Source organism: Macrosteles quadrilineatus, unplaced genomic scaffold, assembly GCF_028750875.1.
Source record: "Macrosteles quadrilineatus isolate MER2022 unplaced genomic scaffold, UCM_ALF_1.0 Scaffold_2__2_contigs__length_208266976, whole genome shotgun sequence".
Taxonomy (NCBI): domain Eukaryota; kingdom Metazoa; phylum Arthropoda; class Insecta; order Hemiptera; family Cicadellidae; genus Macrosteles; species Macrosteles quadrilineatus.
This window is the reverse complement of record NW_026542595.1, coordinates 137,167,411-137,193,599: the sequence shown is the minus strand read 5'-3', so window position 1 is coordinate 137,193,599 and position 26,189 is coordinate 137,167,411. Positions and strand designations below refer to the sequence as shown.

The 26,189-nt window shown below is 31.5% G+C and overlaps 1 protein-coding gene across 1 annotated transcript in view; it reads left to right on the top strand.

The window, feature by feature from the left end:
• The window catches only part of LOC128984944 (uncharacterized), a 90,745-nt gene that overhangs the window by 12,174 nt on the left and 52,382 nt on the right, over positions 1-26,189 (top strand). The window lies entirely within an intron of this gene.

Genomic DNA, 26,189 nt, shown 5'->3' with positions numbered 1-26,189 from the left:
CATTATCTACTCAAATCCATATACAGGTAATTGGTAAATCGCTGTATTAAGTTTAAAACATGGTTATTTTTGAAAAACATAAAATAATTTTTTGGGAAGCTAATTTTTAGACTTGGAACATTTGATATGCATCATCACACTTCATTTACTTTGTACTTACACCAAACAAATTTTGTCACACTGAGTACAAATCACCCTGTATAATTCACCTGATATGTGTATTGTGGAAATCGTCATTGCCGTGTCCAGGTAACTTACATAGAGTCGGGTGGATTTAATATATTTCCTGAACTGAGGTATTTTGTCACCAGTAACACCCCCACACATATTAAACTGTGGTGTAGTTGAAATTTCTGATGACTAGTTCATACACAAACGAAGGGAACTATGTCCAATTTGCGCATTTTAATAGGGTTCGAGTTGGCTTATTGAACCAAGTAAATGCACAAAAATCTAATGACAACTTTGATGATAGCTTAGCTTAGATTTATTATTTTGAATGACAAAATTGTATTATTCTAATTTTTAATTGATTACTAACCAAACAAATGGTTTATTAATGTACCAATTATTTAATACCGAATGACCCTTTCAACCACATACCTAAACAGTCAACACATACAAGTTTTGTAGAAAACGTGTTGCTTTTTTTAAATCCTGATTCAGCGAGGTGGTAAAAAAGGTCGGCGAGGGATATGTAAATGTTTCGAGTGTGAATATATTAATCCTGCTGAAAATGTTTGACTCAGACTTTTCTCAAACCTATGATTACCCTTTCTCTGTAATGTGTTCTAATGTTTTAAACCTAGAATTGCAATTGCACATTAATAATTAGCATTATTTTAAACCAAATTTTTGCCACTGAAATCAAACAAAGCGATTTTTTGAGTGTTTATTCCATTTGATTCCATAGCCTAATCTCTGTATAGCGCTACCTAACCTGATATGGCTAAAATATTCTTAACAGTAAAGCTTTGTATAAAGGGTATCAAGTAGGTTGGGTATTTTGATTTTTGAGGTTTTAGGAGCCAATGGAAATCTTTAAATGTTGTTTATGCTTACACAAGTAATTCAGGAAGTTGTACTTCCCATTAGGAAACAATTTAGATAAAGCGGAGGAGTTTTTAACTATCGGACTGAAGCTTAAAAACTAGGGAATCACAATTTAGTTGCAAAACCTTAAATCAGATGAGGAAATCAATATTGTCGAAACACTTAAAACTTTTACACTGTAGAAGGTAAACACGAGATACAACATGTTATACACCATTTGTCTTCAGATATGTCCAATCGGGCACTCATTCTTATCTCTAACTTCTCAACCCCCTTGTTTCCGCCCCTACTTCCCCAATTTGTTCTTCTTCCTTCACATTTCTCTTCTTCTATTCCTAAGTCACACCGTAATCTCCGATGCCAGCATTCAATCTTCATGTTTTTATTCATCTCAGCCTAAATCTTCGCTACGCATTTTGACGACAAACTTGCGAACTGGAAAAGTGTAAATGTGTTTATATATAGAATGATTTTTAAAGAGTTTTCAAGATTGTAGAAAACATATAAGACCCCTCTCCCTTAGGATATATGCTAAGGATTTGTCATTTTCCTAAATAATTTTTTATGTATCCTAAGCAATATGGGAGTGCCTCAAAACACCTGGTAAAATACATATAGGCGAACTCCCGTATTGCTAAGGGCATAGTCATCAAGTGGTATTTGAAGTTTGTAGTCGAACAAAGAACACACTTTCAACTTCCATCCTCTGTACTAGTTGAAATTCACCAAATGATTTAATCGAAAAGTGGCTACAGTTTTTAAGACGTTAATATGCCTCTTGAAGAAATTAACATACCAACCACTCTACTTCCAAAAATTTGGTAAATATAAAACTATAAGAGTTTTTAATGCGATTGATTCGTGCACGATGAAAGACTAAAAGTTTAGGAAAAGAATGTTATTAGAACGTCAGAGTAAGTAGAGATGGGATACTTGAAACTAAGATCAAACTACTTAAGTCTATCTTTGCTGAGATCTTTAGTTTGAGATTCGTTTAAAACGCGATTTTAAATTGTTCATGCCATTTAGATAAGATTATTTTAGCATTTCTTCCTCTTAAAACAAGTCAAAATTATAGAAAACGTTTATTTAGAATATTTGTACTTTCAAAATATACAAATCGTAAAAAAACCAACACTGTTGGAAAATAACGTTTTAAAAAAAGAAAATGGATACAAATTGCTGTATTTGTTCAAATAGAGGAGTTTTCAATTAGATAAATTATAACTAAAGAGTTACAAAAACATTACTAATCCAGATACATGGAAAATAATAATGATTTTATATTGTATACTGGGTTGTATTTTATAGTTCTTTATTGTTTTTAACGTTAAATATACACTATAATTATTAATATCATATTTTGTAATGCACATAATTAAGTGTTTCAAAATACAACATAATCAAATTCCATAAATAATTGTTTACCTTTAAAAAAAAAAGAAATTAATACCTAGTGTAACTACAATTACTTGTCTATTCCGTTCATCATATAGAACCAGAGAATAAAGAGTAACATTTCTACTCTTTATTATGTGATAAAACATAGACCGTCACGGCAGTAGGCCAATTTGTGGTTAACCAACCAAGCGCGTATAGAATATAGGGAGTCATACTGGTGAGGTCAATGTGTTTCCTATCTATGAAGTTGATTTATTCCTTAAATTTCATCACAATCTTTTTTATTTTCTGGAGTTCTTTCTTCTCAACCCACCACAGTTCATAATCTAATTGGAATTGTAGCCATGTAGGACCTTTACTTATCCCACATATTTTTTCCTTCTTAAGAAGCAGTGCTAGATTAAATTGCCCTACTAAATTAAAAAAAATAACTGTGATATTTTTTGTAGCGAATATTTATTCCTCTTTCAAATTGGTGTGTTTGTTAAGTCAAGTAAATTTCGTATTTTTATATTTGTTCATAGAGTGGAATAAACAAGGCTTTAATGAGTTTGGCCCAGTGGAAACTTTGGTTGTGCCTAATACATTGATTGAATCTCCCAAGTAATTAATTAACTTGTACGAACCAACGTTAATGGCTTTCTGTGTACGTATTCGACAGTAATTCTCTGTTTGCACAAACATCAAACGATAGAACAACCTTGATTAGGACAAAAGTAGGTCGATTCCTTTTATGTGTTCATAAATCAAATCAGCGGTTCAAAACATCTGTTGTATTATTTTCATGATATGGGGCGTTAGTACAACCTACACACCTACTGAGTGATTGTTGTATGAAATTAAGTTTGATTATGAAAATATAAATTTTGTCGGATAAAAATAATGGGTATAGTTTTATTAAACAGTTTTGAATTTTACTGCGCAGATTGAATGAATAGTTAACAACTATCTCAAAAACCCTGTTGTTGTTTTAGAAAATGTTATTCTTACGAAGAAAACAGCCAACATTTTTGATGAAGCTAGAAAAAGTTGTTGATGATAGTGAGCTTATGTTGTTCAAAGGACATTTTCCATCCCGTGTTGAAGATTCAAGATTCAAATCCCATAACCAAGTGTTGAAACTAGTATTTGTTACTAATCAGTGAAGGTTAATGTTTGCAATAAACCATTAAACAATATATTATCGACCTGATTAAGTTTCAAGTGTCCGAACTCGCAGTTAGAAGCTGTTACAGCTTTGTGAACAAATTAAAGCGTCGACGGGGATTGTGTTTATTGATCAGATTATCTTTTAGGAGACAAGTCAATATCGTATACAGTTCGATTAAGTTATCCTATAACAATTAAACTCAAAACTGAGCTAATATAATATTATCACTACACCGCTATTAAGGCCCCCTTCACACTGGGCCACCATGGTGGTGACACCGGTGGCGACACCATGGTGGCTACGTTACATTAGCATTGATTTAAAGGGACATATTCACACTGAGCTTTGGTGGCGCGTCTGGCCGCGCGACCAGAAATGCGGTGGCTCGTAATGACTTGAAAAGTTACTTAAATCAAGCTACTAATCAGGAATGGGTTATTTAATGGTAGTTTGCTGTGGTTTTCATAAAATCGATTTCAAACCCTTATAGTTTCAGTTTGAAACATTTCAGATTATAGTTTGGAAACAGACAAAATTATTAAGCTGTCAAATTTAATCGTTTGATAGTATTATTTACTCTTCCCTAAGTTGTAATTTTTACTTATTAAGATATTTGTTTATTGCTTTAACATTTTACGCTATATAACATATTTCATATCCATTTTAATTTGCCTACTCATTGTGGATGCAAATAAGAAATAGTAGTAGGTAGTTAATTATTTCATTAAAGAACATTAATGAATTAACATCACATTAATTATTTTTTTTGTTATAAACTTACTGCATTAGATCAATACACTTCTGATACATTTTACATTAAAATAAAAACCATGGATCCTTTGAAATCACTTAGACATCGAGAAAATTACATTTCCCAAAGATCCCAGGTTCGAGTCCCGCCAACCACTAATGGTTTTTAAATTCGTGAATGTAAACACGGTGATTTTATGTCCACCCTAAGTTGTTGTTCAACTTTTGTAGAGATAAAAACATAGTTATCTCAGAATTAAAAGTTTTTTTTATTATATAATATTATTTAATACCGAAATTACCTTTTCAACCACCAACCTAAACAGTCAACACATACAAGTTGTGTAGGAAACGTGTTACATTTTTTTTTTCAAATTCGTGATTCAGTGAGAGGTAAAAAGAAGGTCGGCGAGGGATTTGTAAATGTTTAGAGTGTGAATATATTAATCCTGCTGAAATGTTAGACTCAGACTTTTCTCAAATCTATGATTACCCTCCCTCTGTAATGTGTTTTAACGTTTATAACCCAGAATTGCAATTGCACATTAAAAGTTAGCATTATTTTAAACCTATTTTTTGCCACTGAAATCAAACAAAGCGATTTTTTGGGTTTTTATTCCATTTAATTCCATAGCTCTATGTGTTGTATATTGTATACCTAACCTGATATGGCAAAACTTTTCTTAACAGTAAAGCTTTGTATAAAGGGTGTCAAGTAGGTTTGGTATTTTGATTTTTGAGGTTTTAGAAACCAATGGAAATTTTAAATGTTGTTTATGCTTACAAGTAATTCAGGAAGTTGTACTTCCCATTAGGAAACAGTTTAGATAAAGTGGAAGATTTTTTAACCATCGAACTGAAGCTTAAAAACTAGGGAATCACAATTAGTTGCAAAACCTTAAATCAGATGAGGAAATCAATATTGTCGAAACACTTAAAACTTTTACACTGTAGAAGGTAAACACGAGATAAAACATGTTATATACCATTTGTCTTCAGATATGTCCAATCGGACACTCATCCTTATCTCTAACTTCTCAACCCTCTTGTTTCCACCCCTACTTCCCCTATTTTCCTCCTCCTTCACATTCCTCTTCTTCTTTTTCTAAGTCACACCGTAATTTCCGATGCCAGCATTCAATCTTCATGTTTTTATTCATCTCAGCCTAAATATTCGCTACGCATTTTGACGACAAACTTGTGAACTGGAAAAGTGTACATGTGTTTATATATAAAATGCTTTTTAAAGAGTTTTCAAGATTGTATAAAACATATAAGACCCCTCTTCCCTAGGATATATGCTAAGGATTTGTCTTTTTCCTAAAAAATAAAATGTTTATGTATCCTAAGCAATATGGGAGTGCCTCTAAACACCTGGTAAAAAATAATTTTCAAGGGAACTCCCGTGTTGCTAAGGGTATAGTCATCAAGTGGTACAGTAAAGTTTGTAGTCGAACAAAGAACACACTTTCAACTCCGATCCTCTGTACTAGTTGAAATTCACCAAATGCTTTAATCGAAAAATGGCTACAGTTTTTTATACGTTAATGCCTCTTGAAGAAAAGAACATACCAACCACTCTACTTCCAATATTTTTTTTTAAATATAAAACTATTAGAGTTTTTAATGCGATTGATTCGTGCACGATGGAAGACTAAAAATTTAGGAAAAGAATGTTACTAGAACGTCAGAGTAAATAGAGATGGGATACTTGAAACTAAGATCAAACTACTTTAGGTCTATCTTTGCTGAGAACTTTAGTTTGAGTTTTGTTTCCTAACGCGATTTTAAATAGTCCATGATACTGTAAATAGATCCGATTCTTTTGGAATTTATTTCTACTATCTTAAATAGTCAACATTAAAAAAAATAAAGTCAAAATTATAGAAAAAGTATGGTTAGAACATTTGAAATTTCAAAATATACAAATCGTAAAAACCCTACACTACTGGAAATAACAACATAGATTATTGAAAAGGTAAACGGAAACAATTGCTATATTCGCTCAAATAGAGGAGTTTATATTAGAGAGATTATAACTAACAAAAATTGAATCACTTAGTGTAAACTTTTATTACCATTATATTCCCTTCATTATATAGAATCAGAGAACAAGAGTAACATTTCTACTCTTTATTATGTGATAAAACATAGACCGTCACGGCAGTAGGCCAATTTGTGGTTAACGAACCACGCGCGTATAGAATATAGGGAGTCATACTGGTGAGGTCAATGTGTTTCCTATCTATGAAGTTGATTTATTCTTAAATTTCATCACAATCTGTTTTATTTCCTGGAGTTCTTTCTTCTCAACCCACCACAGTTCATAGTCTAATTGGAGTTGTAGCCATGTAGGCTTTGTCCCTACTTTTCCCACATATATTTTCCTTCTTAGATGCAGTGCTGGATAAAATTGCCCTACTAAATTAAAAAGAAATAACTGTGATACTTTTTGTATCGAATATTTATTCCTCTTTCAAATTGGTGTGTTTGTTAAGTCAAGTAAATTTCGTATTTTATATTTGTTCATTGAGTGGAATAAACAAGGCTTTCCTGAGTTTGGCCCAGTGGAAACTTTGGTTTCGTCTAAACGATTGATTGAATCTCCCAAGTAATTAATTAACTTGTACGAACCAACGTTAATGGCTTTCTGTGTACGTATTCGACAGTAATGCTCTGTGTGCACAAACATCAAACGGATAGATTAACTTTGATTAGGACAAAAGTAGGTCGATTCCTTTTATGTGTTTATAAAATCAAATCAGTGGTTCAAAACATTTGTTGTATTATTTTCATGATATGGGATGTTAGTACAAACTACACACAGATGGAGTGAAATGAAATTAAGTTTGATTTGTAAAATATAAAAGGATTATTTTTCTCGATTTAATGGGTATATGTATTGTTAAACAGCTTAGAATTTTACCACGTAGTTTGAATTAATAGTTAACAATAATAACTATCTCGAAAACCCCATTGTTGTTTTTTAGAAAACGGCATTCTTACGAAGAAAAAGCAAATTTTTTTACAAAGCTAGAAACTATTGAAGTTGTTGGTGACAGTGAGCTTATGTTGTTCAATGGACATTTTTCATCCCGTTTTTATGATTCAAGATTCAAATCCCATAACCAAGTGTTGAAACTAGTATTTGTTACTAATCAGTGAAGGTTAATGTTTGCAATAAAGAATAAACCATTAAACAATATATCATCGACCTTGTTAAGTTTCAAGTGTCTGAACTCGCAGTTAGAAGCTGTTACAGCTTTGTGAACAAATTAAAGTGTCGACGGGGATTGTTTTTATTGATCAGATTATCTTTTAGGAGACAAGTCAATATCGTATACAGTTCGATTAAGTTATCCTATAACAATTAAACTCAAAACTGAGCTAATATAATATTATTACTTCACCGCTATATTGAGGTTCCATTGGTATATTTAATAACTCCCTTTCCACAATGGTAGTTTGCTGTGGTTTTCATAAAATCGATTTCAAACTCTTATCGTTGAAATAGTTTCAGTTTGAAACATTTCAGATTATAGTTTGAAAACCGGACAAAAAGGTTAAGTTGTTAAATTTAATTGTTTGATAGTATTATTTACTCTTCCCTAAGTTGTAAATTTTGCTTGTTAAGATATTTCTTTATTGCTTACTAGCTGTTATACCCGTGCTTTGCAACGGGAAGAGAACACGAAATAGAAACATTTTGATCTTTACATCTGTTGATAAAATAGTTACACATGAGCCTTTTAACAACATAATTTAACCTTTATGGCCTTTATAGGATAGATGTTGACATAAATGTAAAAAAATAATAGTACTGCACCCTGTTGATAAACCTTGTAACTTTTTAATGCTATTCAATATCATAGAACCAACTTGTGTAGTTGAAACAGATGACAAAATTCTTTTATTCCTGTGAAATATGATTACTCATAAGGTGAACATGGGAAACTCGAGAGCCACTGGGGCGGAGCCCGATAGAACTTTTGAGATAAGAATGCGTCTATATGTTAATCGGGAATGTGAGATATCATTATACCAAATTTCAGCCAAATCCGACCAGTATTTTTCGCGTTTACTTGTCACAAACATACATACATCCATACATCCAAACTTTCTCATTTATAATATTAGTAGGATTAACATTTCACGCTATATATCATATTTCATACCCATTTTAGTTGATAATGTCGATATTGTAGCACAACGGATTGAGTTATCAAATAATTAAATAACTTACGTCATCAATCCATAAATTTCTTTGGAGTACGCGTTTCAACCATCAGGTCATCCTCAGCTCCATTGTCACTAGGTTGAATCTGTTTCTACGTTGTTTTGTAGCAACAGCGTCGATTTAAATAAACGAGTAATGTCCAGTGGTCGAAACTCGACCAAAAATATGTAATGTACTCACTTATGTTAATGTTTCACCCCACACTGTAAATAAAACATGTGATTGGAGTTTCTTCCATTTGTTTTGATTTTCTGTTTATATTTCGTTGTTATTTCGTCACCAGCATGGCAACGTATAAGACCCATGTAAATTTTTTCAAATTTTTAAACTCATTTTTGCGCTTATCTTTGAGCCTATTTAAATTTATAAAGGGATTCTGCACACCTACAGGAAAATATCTTTCTAACGGTATGCGTAGATTTTCCCTACGATGCACACGAGCTGAGAAAAAAGGTTTTAAAGAAACATGCTTGCCTATTAATATATAGATAGATAGTCCAAACACATTTTACATTTATCACACATACACGACACGTACGAAACATTTAGGTAACGAAATACTATGATATAACACCGTGCGCACGGCTGGACGGGCTCAGGTTTGCGGCTATACAGAGAGCTACTAGAGTTTTTTTAAAATTTATTTTTTGTTATAAACTTACTGCATTAGATCAATACACTCCTGATACATTTTACATTAAAACAAAAACCATGGATCCTTTGAACTTACTTAGACATCGAGAAAATTACATTTCCCAAAGATCCCAGGTTCAAGTCCCGCCAAACACTAATGGTTTTTAAATTCGTGAATGTAAACACGGTGATTTTATGTCCACCCTAAGTTGTTGTTCAACTTTTGTAGAGATAAAAACATAGTTATCTCAGAATTAATGTTACTTTCTCCGATTTAGACAAATTCGTCACTACAGGCAATTTAGCATTATTGCATGATTTACCTATGTACTCTTTACAAAGGCCTTGCTGGAAACTTAGCTTAGTATATCCTTCATTATAGTATCTCAGATAATAAACACATGATTTAGAACAGATAATGATCTAATATAGCACCAGCTGCAACGATTAAACTGGCCTTTGTGCAGCTAACAACGGGGAGAACCTGTATGGAACACATTGTTAGACAAGACAATAATGCAACAGCGGAAATCGCATTGTTTCAGTCAATACTTTGACGTTTACTAGTAAACTGGGGCACCTGCAAATAGTAGATTGTATATTGAACAATAACTTCGGTCAAACTGTATACATCTAGGTTATACTGTATGAGTTGAATAAATAAACGGATATATACTTTTAAAAAATTATACAAAATGTTATTTAAATAATCTTATATAGGCCTAAGCAATGTTTTCTTGTATGTATGCTTGCATAAAGTTCTCAAAAATGGATTCGACGTTTTCTTTCAAATTATATAAATGGTTTATTTCTGGCCTAAAAACATGATTGACGAAGCCACTACCTCAGGAAAATTTGTATTTCGCTACACAACTCATTTGAAAAAAAAATTACATTGGCCTTATGGGTTGCCATGTAACTATGTTGGTTGTACAAAATAACAAGGAAACTGTAAACAAAAGACTTGTAACATGTATATATCAAGCCATCCACAGTACACTACCAAATTACAATATACAGTACAAGGGGAAAACATCAGTTTTTACTTTTACACTGAAGATTACTCGATATAGGCCTAAATGAAAATAGTTCCGATCAATTGCTGATTATTTTACTTGGCTCTCTCTTACCTTAATCCCCGAAGTACTGGGGCAATTAGTTAGAAAACTTTGGTTTAGTGGTGAAATCAATATTTAATAATATTATAATATTTACTTTATGTAAAATAGAATACAAAAAATTTATATCAGCTGTTTTGATTTTAACAAACTATCAAAACAATGTTTATGAAGTCTAGGCTATATAAACGAGATAATTTTACCATCGACTGTAAAATAAATTAATACTAGAGGTCATCTAATGGTTGAAAACTCGACCAAAAATATGTAATGTACAGAATTCTTTATTTTCACCCCAAGCTGTAAATAAAGCACGTGGTTAGAATTTCCATTTGTTTTGATTTTCTGTTTATATTTCGTTGTTATTTCAGCACCAGCATAGCAACCCATAAGGCCCATTGTTATTTTTTAATTAATTTTTTTGCTTATTTATTAGCCTATTTTAATTTACAAAGGGATTCTGCACATTTACAGGAAAATATATTTCTAATGGTGTGCATAGATTTACACTGCGATGCACACGAGCTGAGAAAAAAGGTTTGAAAGAAACATGATTGCCTATTAATATATAGATTCTGTGAAATGCCAGGTTGAAATGAGTTTCTATTCCTTTTATAATCAAAATAAACTATACCGAACCATGGCTCGGTCCCCCGGTACTGACAAACTATTCTAATATACAGGGTTAGTAAAAAGTCTGGAGACCCCCAGTTAACTTTTTAACGGCCCATACTAGAAAAACTAAACTCGGCACAAGTGCTGATTTAGTTTCTCTGGACACGATCAAAAGTAAGAACTGAGGCAACCTTTTGAAAAGTATTATTGTAACTTGTAGTTACAAGTTGTTTAACTTCCTTTCATTCTTGTCCATAAAGTATTGGTAAAGTATAAGTTTGTTTCAAATCTGGAGTACTTTTGTGTCCAAATCTTTGGAACTAATGTATGAATGGTTTGTTTAAACTGCTATGTAGGTTGAAAATTATATTAATCACTCGTTTGGCATGTATAATATATTACCACTTTCTGTAAAGTTTATGGAACATTTATGTTTGTTAATTTGCAGTTGTTTTCGTTAAAATTGTATTGTAGTTGGAAACTTGATACTAACCGGCTGTTAAAATTGTTATGTGCATTTTATCAACTGAAATCGTACACTTCATTTAACACGTTTACTCGATTCGCTGATTGGGAACTCTGTTTTATACAGATAACGTAATACGTGTGTGCTCTGGACAGTTTGATCAAATCGTTGGTAAATCTGACACATTGCAATTTGTAGCGTAAAAATAAGATTGTTAGATTTTGAAATGTGAATATACGTGAATATAATGTGAATGTTCAAATGAATTTTTAAATTATTAGATCAAAATCTGTTCGTTACTTTACTTGTTTTACGAATGGGTTTTTTTTCTCTTAGTAATTTACCCTCAATATAAAAAGGAAAAAAAGGAAAAGGACTTTATTTTCCACAATCTTTTGCACGGCTCGCGGGTAACTATGTAGTGACATTGTGGTGATTTAAACTAAAAGTACATAATGTTTGTACATATCTTATTAAATTAAATATGTTGCCTTAAAAGAAGTGCTACTCCGGACAAGCACTTGTAACTAGAAGAAATGTCTTCGGTAAAGCTACGCTGCGACCCGAATGGTTTAATTAAAACCAATAAATCGTCAATAAGGTCTCTATCTCTAATCCTATAAGGAAAACATCACTTGGGGAAGAATGAGGTTAATTATTTTTATCTCAGCAGTCTATAGGGAAATTTATTTATCTTTAAAGACTTAACTTAACTCAATAACAAATTCAATATGTTAGCATAGTTATGATAAATATTCCTAAATTTGTAACACTTTTTTGCTAATAATACATTTAAAATAAACTGAATTTTACCAAAATATTTTTTTAAATTTATTTAAGTTTATGTTTGTGCATTTTTTTAGTTGTATTCACAATGAGGAATTAACGACATAAGTATTTGTATTTGACATAAGTGTAATGATTGTTTTATTTTATGGAATAAATCATTTTGACTTGACTTGACTAAGTATGGCATCAAAGATATATACATATAATTCCCATGATAAATTTCACGAAAAACACGTTTCAGAAATTGACAATTTGTTAGTCATGCCTAATCCAAGGCTTGGTACAAAATCCAATATAATATAATCAAAATGGCAATATGTTTATGGAATCCAGCAGGTAACATAAACACGTTACCTGAGTATAAAATCGTACAGTAGCTATTTTATAATGATATTTTAGCTAATTTGGATCTGTAGAAAGTTATTGAAATATATGTACCTTATTTCTGTAACAGTGTAGATTTTCTGCCAGGCAAGACCATGTACATTAATAGTAAGGTGCAGTAACATATTTAGTTGACACAGTCATTTAGGTATTTATAAGTAGAACTGATAAATGTAATATACACTAGGTAGCAAGTAAAAATTTTCTAAATGTACCTTTAAGTAGACTACATGACTTATCAATGGATAATGAGAATGTGTGTTTTGCTGGCTATACGTAGCAGAAGATTTTGAAAACAATGAGGCAATTGGCTGTAAAAGGGTCTTCCTCAATTTAACAACCAAGACCTCTGGTAAATTGTCCTTTCTGTTAGAGTGAATGAGTGAGCTTCTTTCACTCTCATGCCCTTTAACATACGTGTATCATGAAGGTATCCGGTTAATGGATTATAATGTTGTTAAGTAATAAATATTAATTCTCCACTTGTATTTATGGTCAGAAATTAGTATCTCATTAAACAGATTTTTTCGAAACGTAAGTTGACCAAGAAATATTCACTCTAGGTTACTTAAAATACTTTTTAACCGTGCTATTTTTTATGCAAAACTTTATACTTTTTATTGTCAGTTTAGTTTCACTTTAAATTTCAATGTAACGTCTATAAGTTAAGCTAGATCCAACGTAGTAGGTGACTGCTACTGTAGATTGAAAATACGCTGGTATTGCCTATTTCTCAGGCTTGTTGGACCATCTGGAGACAATTTTAAGGTAGATTTTCCCAGGTTTATTTAGAGCACGTATTGATACATTTCGTTGTAATGTTGCCAACCTAAAAATCTTAACGAAATATAAAAATGTATATAAGCCAATCATATTCCATCTTAATAAAATCCTCTGTCCTATGATTATTTCATGTCAAAAGTAGCCAAATGTTAAACACACATTAGAAAGAATGCGAGTTTTGCAGTAAGATAACTATATTATTCTAGTATTCAAATAAATGTTAGTACAATAAGGCAACTAATTGATAGTGAGGCAACCAATTATATCTTACATGTTATGCATTTACATAGCTATAAACAAATAATTGTGGTTTCAAAAATATGCAAATAAAATTACAAACCAATCTAGCTTAAAATTTTAATAATATTTTTTGGGAACAATATATGACATTTTTACAAAACTTTTTCTTACAAATTTACATCTAAAGCCAAGTTTTTCTGTAGTATACCAATAATTGTCTTTTCACAAACAAAACAGATTTAGTTAAGGCTATAAGAAGAAATTCTTAAAGATTGACTCTCAAACACGGGTAAAAATTGGCACATTATTTTAATGTATACTTTATAGTTTACTAGTACAGTACTTAAATTTTTTTTACCTACATATAATCCATAGAAAAATATTTAAACATTAAATTTGTAACAGTAACAACTCGTTTTAACGTCATTTTTGAGAGGAGAGGTCCGAGTAGAAGAAGGCAATCAAGATGGTGGGATGATAAAGCATATCGCGTTGCACAAATTGGCAACGTCGCACTTGCAATCAGCTGTTATCTCTCAAGGTCATTGTCTGAGGGAACGAACTCAGCAGAGAATGACTCATTTTGATAACATTACGCTATGTTTACTTTTGATTCATGAACATAAATCTAACCATTATGAGTTTCAGGTTTCAGGTAAATAAGTAAACAGAACAATTTAGTCTTTCGTGAAATAAATATGAATTAAACAATGGAAAAACGTCCTTACGAAGGAATATACTACACATATGAAATACAATAAACATGTAGGCTATATAAAATGTTCTAGAAAAATGTTACTTCTTAAAAGTTATGATAGGTACTCGAAATGTAGGAAATCCGAGCAGTTCCACAAGCTAGCTATTGCTACGAGCAGTAAGGTGCGCAATGTATTTTTAGCGATTGCAGTACTTAATTAAGTATTGGAGGAAATTATATTATTTTCTTTTTAAAACTTCCATTCCAAGTAGTATCTAAGTAAAAGGGGATGTCACTTTGATTATCTTTCTTTAAAATTATTTAACTTGGATGAATATATTCTAATCTTAGTTTCAAACATAACCTTTTTTATGATTAAGGCTGCAATGTTATTATTATATGATTATTCTAATTATTCTATGATTTTTGGGCAGTTATACCAACAATAAAGACATCAGTTTCACTCTGAAAATGTCATTTTCATATTCATTCCTCTACTGGTAAGGGTTTAAATATGTCTTTACAGCTTACAGTTTTTGTAGCTTTATATTGCAGTAAATTTCATATAATAAAATACCAATCCAATCTTATAATAAAATACCAAGTAGCCAATCTAAAAACCAATGTCTGCAATCGACATACGTTTAATGTCAATGAAGAGGAAAACAACTGTAAAATTAAATTATTATAGAGTGTTAAGACATTCACTATATAATTTATAAGGCTTATCATTTATAATCTAGCAATGAACTTAAAGCAGCACGTTTTAAACCACAACTAAGTTTCATAAAAAAACAGATATTTCGTTTATGTACCTTTAGAAAAACGGCAATTCTATCGATTCTGGTGGTTTATTTTTACCAGATTCTATGCTGATCTTTAAAAGTTTCTTAGACGGGCTAAGCTTTTTTACAGACAAGTAGTTAGCATCGATATATAACTACCACTACTAGTAGTAGTAGTTTTTACAGACAAGAAAGGGAGGGTATGTTTTGCATCAATATTGAAATCGTGGGAATATTACTAAGATTTTTGGACGATGTCTAATGGCCTATCAGTAAATGATTGGCCATACATAATTTCCTACTTAAAACTCAGGGATTAATAGGAAAGAAACTATCACCACAGTCAAAGAGAGTAACGATTCAATTATCAAATCACAGAAATTATACCATTTATTATGAAAAACTAAATCGAATTCCCTTACCCCATGCTCGAGAGTAAAAAACTGAAACAAGTCAACATTTGGAGTTAAAAGCTGAGATGAATGTGAATATGTGTATTCATTTCTCTTGGAATATTCATGGAGACCGAAACAATTGGTTTCATTTGGAACTTTGTCGATCTCGGGCGAATGTTTTAATCCCAGTGGTATATCTCTGGTTATTTTATATTTCCTTCCTCTGAAACATGATATAAGTTTATAACTGCATTACAAATGAGATGGATTAGTACAATTATTGGTACTTACGTATTATACGGAGGCCACTTATTTTACAGCGCGCTGCGGCGGTTGGGTTAAGTTGGGTTATCATAAATATGTTTGTAGAACTTTCCTAGTTTCGTTATGAATCGAACTATACGAGATGAGTCATAAAAACTTATGATAACCCAACCTAACCTAACCGCCGCAGCGCGCTGTAAAATAAGTGGCCTCCGTATAATACGTAAGTACCCAATTATTCACCATTTTCCTACTAAAGCAATACTTGTACTTAGTTGAATTTGTTAGACGATTGCAAATTGATTGAATGGCAAATTTATTTAATTTTGTCATTCAAATCGATCCACGCAAATCCTTTCCTTTCTCCAACTTTACATACTTTACATAACTTTACATATATGGTATACATTAACAATCGATCAAAGAAAAACAACTCGTAGCAAATTTAAGTTTATAGAATTTGATATTGTGACTTGTAATATCTAAACTCTAATGAAGGCCTACAACCATTTACAGTATGCATTTAACGTTACTAATATACGGTGAACATTTTATCAACTATATATCATTGAGACCTCGACCTACATTTGAAATAATAATTTGCTGTATTCTTTTCCTATTGAACTCATATGAACTTTTATGAAAATTGTACCCAGGAAAATTTCTGGGAATCACTACGTTTAAATTTAATTGTCAAAATACTAGAAATAATATCCACCTATACATAAAATAAAAAATCATGTTGTGTATTTTTCCACTATGCCACCAAACCGTCTATCCTATCACCGTAAAACCCTAAAATTGTATTAATGGAATATGGGTCCCTAAACTCACACTCATCGAACCAGTGAACTTCAGCTTTGAAGGGGTTGCACTATAAATACTTGGCTGCCCATATGTTTATAACTAGTCAACGCTAGTATAACTATTTGCTGAAAAAACTTGTTAACGCATTATCAATATTCAACTTTCCTTTTTACTAGTTTCAACTTCGGCCCAAAGTTTTAGTACCAGATGGGACGGGGTTGTGGTGAGCCGGAGGGTACTGAAACTTTGTAGGGAGGAAACGTCGAAAGCACCAAACCAACTTAGTCAATATTAGTTATCTAGTATATTTACAATGGCAGCATCGAATGTTAATTTATCACTTTGTTGATTGTTATTTTGTATATCGCAAATTCGTAGACTTAAATTTTATTACATTGTGATAAAATGTGAGTGTTAATTTTGTTAGCAAAAAGGACTAGTTTATTTACTCAAATGTCACATAGGAAAACTATCAATACTAAAACGTAAACCAATTATCAATTTTTTTTTAAACTGATTAAAATCTACAATCTACAATTTCTATGAATTCAGGGCTAAAGATTTTAAAGACCATTGGTACTGATTCGCCACTTTAATTCTCGAGAGTATATGTAATTACAGAATATTCTAAATCATAATAGATTTAATTAAACCACCAATTTAATTAAGGACTAATTGTTATCACAAAAATCTAATTTTCGCCTCAACATAAATTTGGTGGGATATTTGAAAATTCTTTGGACATATAATTCAAAAAGATACTTTCATAATTTCAACTTATAGTCTTCATTTAATTAACATTTTACAGATATTGATTATAAATAATATTAACTATACAGATTTTTTTCATATAAATGCATTAGATAATCACTAGCACAATCTTAAGTTATATTATCTTAATAGGTTACAGTCCGCTTGAAATACTGTATCGAGTCGGAAAAATTCATATAATTATTATAAAAGAATCACCAATCCACAAATTTTATTTGACTTCGAATTACCTAAATTAACCCCTAAATTACTAAATTACCTAAATTAACTACTCTGAATTTTAAACAGTCTACAGAACTCTTATAAAAATTTACATACATAATAAATTATCGTATAGTACACCCTTTGTCATTGTCATAAAACTTGCAATGAAAAGATAAAAGAAAAAATACATACTAAGCTCGGTGTTACATTTTGTTACAGAGTTACATCATGTGTTACATTGTGTGTTTTGATTGCACTTTAACTATTAAATACCTGCAATTTAAATTAAGTAAAACTACACTTGCAGTGATAGCTGTGTGACCTTGTGTGATAAGCAGCCAGGTGAGTTGGGCTGAAGGTCATACAAGTTTAACTAACTCATTGAGTTCGTTAACTGCTTCACACTGATGGAATGTTAAACTCGTTAACTCTTACATTCATGTGACGAACTTGGTGGAATCCCCCAAAGGAAGCAGCAAAATAGAGGGGTTTGTCGAACTGTCAAATGTATGAATAGTGGTGGTTCATTGTGTAATTTCTTTAAATCCCGTATCTTCAACAATTTAACTTCTTGCTGGAAACGCCTTAGTTACTCGAATCCTACTGTGGGACATATCCTTGTTTAGTCAAGTTTAATAGGATTCACTATAAAGCTGTTCCTGATCATTGAGATAAATGATCCTGGCTAATGAAACAGCTGATCTTAGTCAGTAACTAAGCTACACAGATAATCTAACACCATTCTACACTCCTCCGCCCATATTTTGGATTAAATACTCAAAAGGTGGCGTCCCCTCAATGAGATGGGGACGGTCCCCATCTCATTGATTGATATTGCTAGTTGAATTGATAATTGATAACCCATAGTCCCATTTCTGGGGGATTTATTCTATTGTTATAAAGCATAATACTGTTCAATGTTTTGTATGTTGGTATTGTGGCAATTTAATACAGTTTATTTCAACCAAGGCCACCAAGGACTTGACAATGTTTCAATGTGCATACAACTTTGAAATAAATTGCATAAAATATTCATACAAACTTAGTCCCGTAATGGTAACTTTGTGTGAAACTAGGTTAAAGTCTTCTTTTCAGCTCCGAGCTTATCGCAAACTACATCTAATATAACTTGGAACTTTAAAAAAATAATATAGCTCAAAACTTTACTATAATAGTACACACATATTATTATCTAATTAGGAAACAGTATGGACATTATGAAATCATTATACCATTATGAAATCAAGGGGCTCGGAATGTTAGGTAGTTGTATTTTAATTTAAATTGAAAAAGTTACAAACATTTTCTGCTTAATTTTGTTGCATGATACAAAAACGTTACAAATAAATATTTCTAACTGTTATATTCTGTAAATCAATAAAAACGGCCCTGTTCTAAAAACGATTCTGTTTAAGTATTCGTGCTTAGAAACATGACGTGGTTTCGATAAAGTATTATTTTGTAATTCATATATTTTTACATCACGCTGCGTGAAACACTTTTTCAAATATTTTCCAGGATAAAAGTATATTCATGTACAATTTTCCGAAGATTAAGGGAAAGAAAGTTATAATAGTTCGTAACAATTATTAATTCTTACTATTCCTCAGATATCACAAATGATATTCCTCTCACAAGTAAGGCTTTATTAGTAGGTACAGATTTGTTTTAAATCCATTCAACAATAATATAGAGTGTTTAACAGATTGTGACGATTTCAATACTGAAAACTCGTTAAAATTTTCACTGACTGTACTCCAATAGATGATCGTTTACAATTTCAACCAATCAGAAGCGAGCTGACCAGCGTCCGGTGTAAGCTGATTAGAGAGTTATTGGTCTCAAAGGCTCGCTTAGGATCAATTAGTTATCACCATAACTCACTTAACTATTGGATGAATACGCTTATAAATGTATGGCTCTAAGCGGTGTTTATCGATACATTGTTTTATCCAACTACCACTGTAGTTTGGTAGGTTTCATGCTTGCAAAATCCTTTGGCGATTGTTGAAAACCTTGTTTAGACCCTGATGTAATGTAATCATATTTGATTCAATTTATTTTTTCTAAATCTTTCATTGAATTATTATTTTCAGAGTGCGCATCTACAAATATATCGTGACGCCTACACATAAAGTAAACAAGTTAAGTTTAGATGTAACTAAAAATAAATAACATTAACAAAGTAAAGATGGTAATTAACTCGTATTATTCACAAGCTACAGTTTATAGATTATGGTTTTCGAGTGAGTATGGATTTATGACGAACACAGGTTTCCCGGTTTGATGAACCTATTAAAATCTGTAAGCGCGCTGAAGATTAGCTCACAACCACACGGATTTCGTCGTGGCGTTATCATATAGAGTACCCTTCCCTTATGAGTAAGTATTTAGAAAGATACAAGTGAATATTATTAAAAAATAATACGGGATCAGAATATTATATTAATACTAGCTGACCCGGCGAACTTCGTATCGCCTAAGTTATAGGTTTCCCCTAAGACAGACCGATGGAAAGAAAGTACCGTTACGTTTAATTTTCAAGATGATCTCGTTCGCATCGCTCAATCACGTCCTGGTTGAAGTTCGTTCGCTACGCTCACTCACCTTTGGGTTGGAGCTCGTTCGCTACGCTCACTCACCTTTAGGTTGGAGCTCGTTCGCTGCGCTCACTTGCCTTCAGGTTAGCTCGTTCGCTACGCTCACTCGCCTCCAGATTGAAGTTCGTTCGCTACGCTCACTCACCTTTTGGTTGCAAATTAGCTGTTGTCATAAATGTAAAAGAAATAATAGTGCTGCACCCTGTTGGTAATCCTTGTAACTTTAATGCTATTGAACATCATAGAACAGAACCAACTTGTTTAATTGAAACAGCTGTTAAGATTCATTAATTCAATTTCTCATAAGGTTAACATGGGAAACTCCAGAGCCACTGGGGCGGAGCCCTTTTAAGAATTTCGAAACGGGAAATAGTTTACGTCCGATTCGCATACCTACAGAATTTACACACCAAATTTCATAACGATCGGTGAAGTCGTTCCGGAGGAGTTTGCAGACAAACACTGTGACACGAGAATTTTATATATTAGAAGATAGCAAGAAGCATTGTTAAGCCTGGCTCTGAAACTCATGCAATTGATCCTGTAAACCCTCAATAGCAAAATAACTAATAGTGAACTTACAAATACAGAAGCACCATAACGACTGGTTCCTAATTTAAATTGTACTAAAAATGTACATATTATGGACTAATAACAAGATATACGGGAAACAATTCTTTAAAAGGTTAAATAGTTTTGAACTTTTTATGCGAAAAATAATCGAGTCGACACTCTTCTCAATATCTGCAAAGTCAATAAAACTGTGTGACAATTGATGATGAAGTATCAGCAACAAAAATACTCAATGTTTTGAAAAAGGATTTCCCTCTATCACAGTTGAAAATAGAGTTTTCACATGAACGCCACTTAAGAGGGGAAATCCATAACGAGCAATCCGATCAAAAGCTTTCCACTTTTTCGATGGGTTTTGTTTCGAAACAAACTCCTGGGTGAGATGAGGCAGAACGAACAGCCACTCCTATCCATCATCGCACGACTGATTGGCCAACAGAATCAGAGACTGATTGTATTTCGATAATCTATAAATACGCTCTTCCAATTGTTGAAAACTATTCTGTGTTTACTATACTGGTAATCTATATTTTGTAGAATTACTAATCTGCCAATAAAATCTTCCAATTTCTGAGACAATTTTGTTTTCAATATATTTGTTAGCCATCTCTACTTATATGTTTGCATTTTGATAATCTATTAATACAATCTTCCCAATTCCTGGGATTATTTTGTGTTCACCATATTGGTTAGCCTTTCAATTATCAATTATCAATCATTGAGATGGGGACGCCACCTAAGGTTTGTATTTTAACCCAAATATGAGTGAAGGATGAGTGTAGAATGGTGTGAGATGATCTGTGTAGGTAGCTTTGTTACTGACTAAGATCAGCTATTTCTAGTCAGGATCATTTATTTAAAGCCCGATGATAAGGAACAGCTGGGTCCAGTTTCGAACCATCAAAAAGCTACTGACATATTACTTTACTCTTCTCTACTATATACAGTATGATTGCATTTTGGAAATATATTTATAAAATATTCCAATTTCTGAGAATATTATGTTTCCATCATACTATGTAGCCTTCTCTCTTCTAGTATATATCATATTTTGATGAACAAATTTCATTCGACTTTTTTATTAGAACCATATTTTTTAGATATTTAACATAGTAATATTATATTTCACTGGAATATCATCGTTACAGACAAGAAATAATTGTACATACGCCTTGTATTGCCAGAAGGTCTTCAGTACAAAGTTTTCCTCGTTTGAGAAGCATACATTTTTACTTGGAGAAGACAAACTACTCCATGCTAAATCATACATTAATGAGAACTGGTGCATTCAAGAGAAAAAAACTAGGTTTCACTATACAACTTTTGATTTGATTTAAATACATCATTAATACTTGTGAAGTAAAAACAATACCTAATGGAAAAATAATTCCCAAACATTGCATTCGTTTTGGTTTAGTAGTGGTGAACCCAGAAAGATAAGTCACTTTAGGCGTTTTTTCCCATAAGAATAACATGGGGATCATTTTTTGGCCACCAAAACCAAAAATCCTGATCTTTGCTCACATATCCCTATAAAATTGTCAAACCTTATTTCTTACTTATTTCCCATAAATATATTTGATATTAAGCTAAAAAAGCTAATTCTTATATTTATTGACCCTTACAAGTGTAAATGTAGAGTAGTGGCGAACCCAGAAAGAGCCATCACTTTAGGCACGTTTTCCCCATAAGAATAACATGGTGAGCTTTTTTTGACCACTTTTTTAAAAATCCAGCTCTCGGCCTATACAAGCCTATATAAATGTTCAATACCATTGTATAACACTATTAAAATTTCAAATCCACATCCATTCTCATGTATATTCTCAAAATCATCAACTTGACAGTGCGAGGTTTGTACGCAAACTCGGGCATGATCCCCCATATAAAATGCATGCTACCCATATAAAATAATGTTAAATTTTTTTCTTACTTTTTGATTTTTTTATGTTGTAATATTGTTTATAATCAAAAGTTGACACCCACTACGTTTGCCAGAATTTCAACCGTTTTGCCGTATCTCAAGCCGTTTTCGAGATATAAGCGTTTTTAGACAGTTTTACGGACTTAGACGATTTTTCATGGTAAATTTTATTTGTACCCATATAAAATAATGTTAAATTTTTTTCTTACTTTTTGATTTTTTTATGTTGTAATATTGTTTATAATCAAAAGTTGACACCCACTACGTTTGCCAGAATTTCAACCGTTTTGCCGTATCTCAAGCCGTTTTCGAGATATAAGCGTTTTTAGATAGTTTTTACGGACTTAGACGATTTTTCATGGTAAATTTTATTTGTACCCATATAAAATAATGTTAAATTTTTTTCTTACTTTTTGATTTTTTTATGTTGTAATATTGTTTATAATCAAAAGTTGACACCCACTACGTTTGCCAGAATTTCAACCGTTTTGCCGTATCTCAAGCCGTTTTCGAGATATAAGCGTTTTTAGATAGTTTTAGACGATTTTTCATGTTAAATTTTATTTGTACCCATATGAAATAGTGTTAAATTTTTTTCTTTCTTTTTGATTTTTTTATGTTGTAATATTGTTTATAATCAAAAGTTGACACCCACTACGTTTGCCAGAATTTCAACCGTTTTGCCGTATCTCAAGCCGTTTTCAAGATACAAGCATTTTAAAACTATATTATGGACTTAAACAATTTTAGGTGTGCAAAAATGTTAAAAACACAATGAATAAGAAAGTACTATCTTCTGATGATAACAAGAGGCTTATTCTGGAAGATGACATTAATACTCTTGCTCTTAGTCATTATAAAATTGATCAAACATAAATCTATATTTGCCATTATTATTTAGCCTTTCCATTTCTATTATGAAAAAAACCATATTTAGTTTTATTCCAACTTTAGAGGAAGAGATCACTAAATTGGTTAAATGAAACGTCATTACCAACATGATTGTTATACAAATGTTTTAAAACTTAAATCGTCTTGTCTGGATAATATTAGGAAATTTACACTATCACGTAAATGTTTGTGTACTTTGCTGCAAGATTAACACAAGTAAAAACAGTCAATATTTTTATGTCGACCTTTTGAAAAAATGTTGTAATATTTGGACTATTCATGTCATCAAATACAACAACTGACTGTGACTGTGATGTGAATTTTTGTGTGTACTTGTTTACTTCATCACACAAATTTCACACTATTTTCACAAATGTCACATGAATTGTGAATTTCACTGTTACTGTGACTGTGATGTGAATTTACCTGTATTTCGTCACACACATTTCACACAATTTTTATAAATTTCACACACATTTCACACAATTTTTATAAATTTCACACAAATTTCACACAATTTGACACACATTATAAAAATTTTGTGTCAAATCACACATTATAAATTTTATAATGTGTGATTTGACACAAAATTTTTATAATGTGTGTCAAATTGTGTGAAATTTGTGTGAAACTTATAAAAATTGTGTGAAATGTGTGTGAAATTTATAAAAATTGTGTGAAATGTGTGTGACGAAATACAGGTAAATTCACATCACAGTCACAGTAACAGTGAAATTCACAATTCATGTGACATTTGTGAAAATAGTGTGAAATTTGTGTGATGAAGTAAACAAGTACACACAAAAATTCACATCACAGTCACAGTCAGTTGTTGTATTTGATGACATGAATAGTCCAAATATTACAACATTTTTTCAAAAGGTCGACATAAAAATATTGACTGTTTTTACTTGTGTTAATCTTGCAGCAAAGTACACAAACATTTACGTGATAGTGTAAATTTCCTAATATTATCCAGACAAGACGATTTAAGTTTTAAAACATTTGTATAACAATCATGTTGGTAATGACGTTTCATTTAACCAATTTAGTGATCTCTTCCTCTAAAGTTGGAATAAAACTAAATATGGTTTTTTTCATAATAGAAATGGAAAGGCTAAATAATAATGGCAAATATAGATTTATGTTTGATCAATTTTATAATGACTAAGAGCAAGAGTATTAATGTCATCTTCCAGAATAAGCCTCTTGTTATCATCAGAAGATAGTACTTTCTTATTCATTGTGTTTTTAACATTTTTGCACACCTAAAATTGTTTAAGTCCATAATATAGTTTTAAAATGCTTGTATCTTGAAAACGGCTTGAGATACGGCAAAACGGTTGAAATTCTGGCAAACGTAGTGGGTGTCAACTTTTGATTATAAACAATATTACAACATAAAAAAATCAAAAAGAAAGAAAAAAATTTAACACTATTTCATATGGGTACAAATAAAATTTAACATGAAAAATCGTCTAAAACTATCTAAAAACGCTTATATCTCGAAAACGGCTTGAGATACGGCAAAACGGTTGAAATTCTGGCAAACGTAGTGGGTGTCAACTTTTGATTATAAACAATATTACAACATAAAAAAATCAAAAAGTAAGAAAAAAATTTAACATTATTTTATATGGGTACAAATAAAATTTACCATGAAAAATCGTCTAAAACTATCTAAAAACGCTTATATCTCGAAAACGGCTTGAGATACGGCAAAACGGTTGAAATTCTGGCAAACGTAGTGGGTGTCAACTTTTGATTATAAACAATATTACAACATAAAAAAATCAAAAAGTAAGAAAAAAATTTAACATTATTTTATATGGGTACAAATAAAATTTACCATGAAAAATCGTCTAAAACTATCTAAAAACGCTTATATCTCGAAAACGGCTTGAGATACGGCAAAACGGTTGAAATTCTGGCAAACGTAGTGGGTGTCAACTTTTGATTATAAACAATATTACAACATAAAAAAATCAAAAAGTAAGAAAAAAATTTAACATTATTTTATATGGGTACAAATAAAATTTACCATGAAAAATCGTCTAAAACTATCTAAAAACGCTTATATCTCGAAAACGGCTTGAGATACGGCAAAACGGTTGAAATTCTGGCAAACGTAGTGGGTGTCAACTTTTGATTATAAACAATATTACAACATAAAAAAATCAAAAAGTAAGAAAAAAATTTAACATTATTTTATATGGGTACAAATAAAATTTACCATGAAAAATCGTCTAAGTCCGTAAAACTGTCTAAAAACGCTTATATCTCGAAAACGGCTTGAGATACGGCAAAACGGTTGAAATTCTGGCAAACGTAGTGGGTGTCAACTTTTGATTATAAACAATATTACAACATAAAAAAATCAAAAAGTAAGAAAAAAATTTAACATTATTTTATATGGGTAGCCTACTCACTAGCCACTACTAGTAGTGGTGAACCCAGAAAGATAAGTCACTTTAGGCGTTTTTTCCCATAAGAATAACATGGGGATCATTTTTTGGCCACCAAAACCAAAAATCCTGATCTTTGCTCACATATCCCTATAAAATTGTCAAACCTTATTTCTTACTTATTTCCCATAAATATATTTGATATTAAGCTAAAAAAGCTAATTCTTATATTTATTGACCCTTACAAGTGTAAA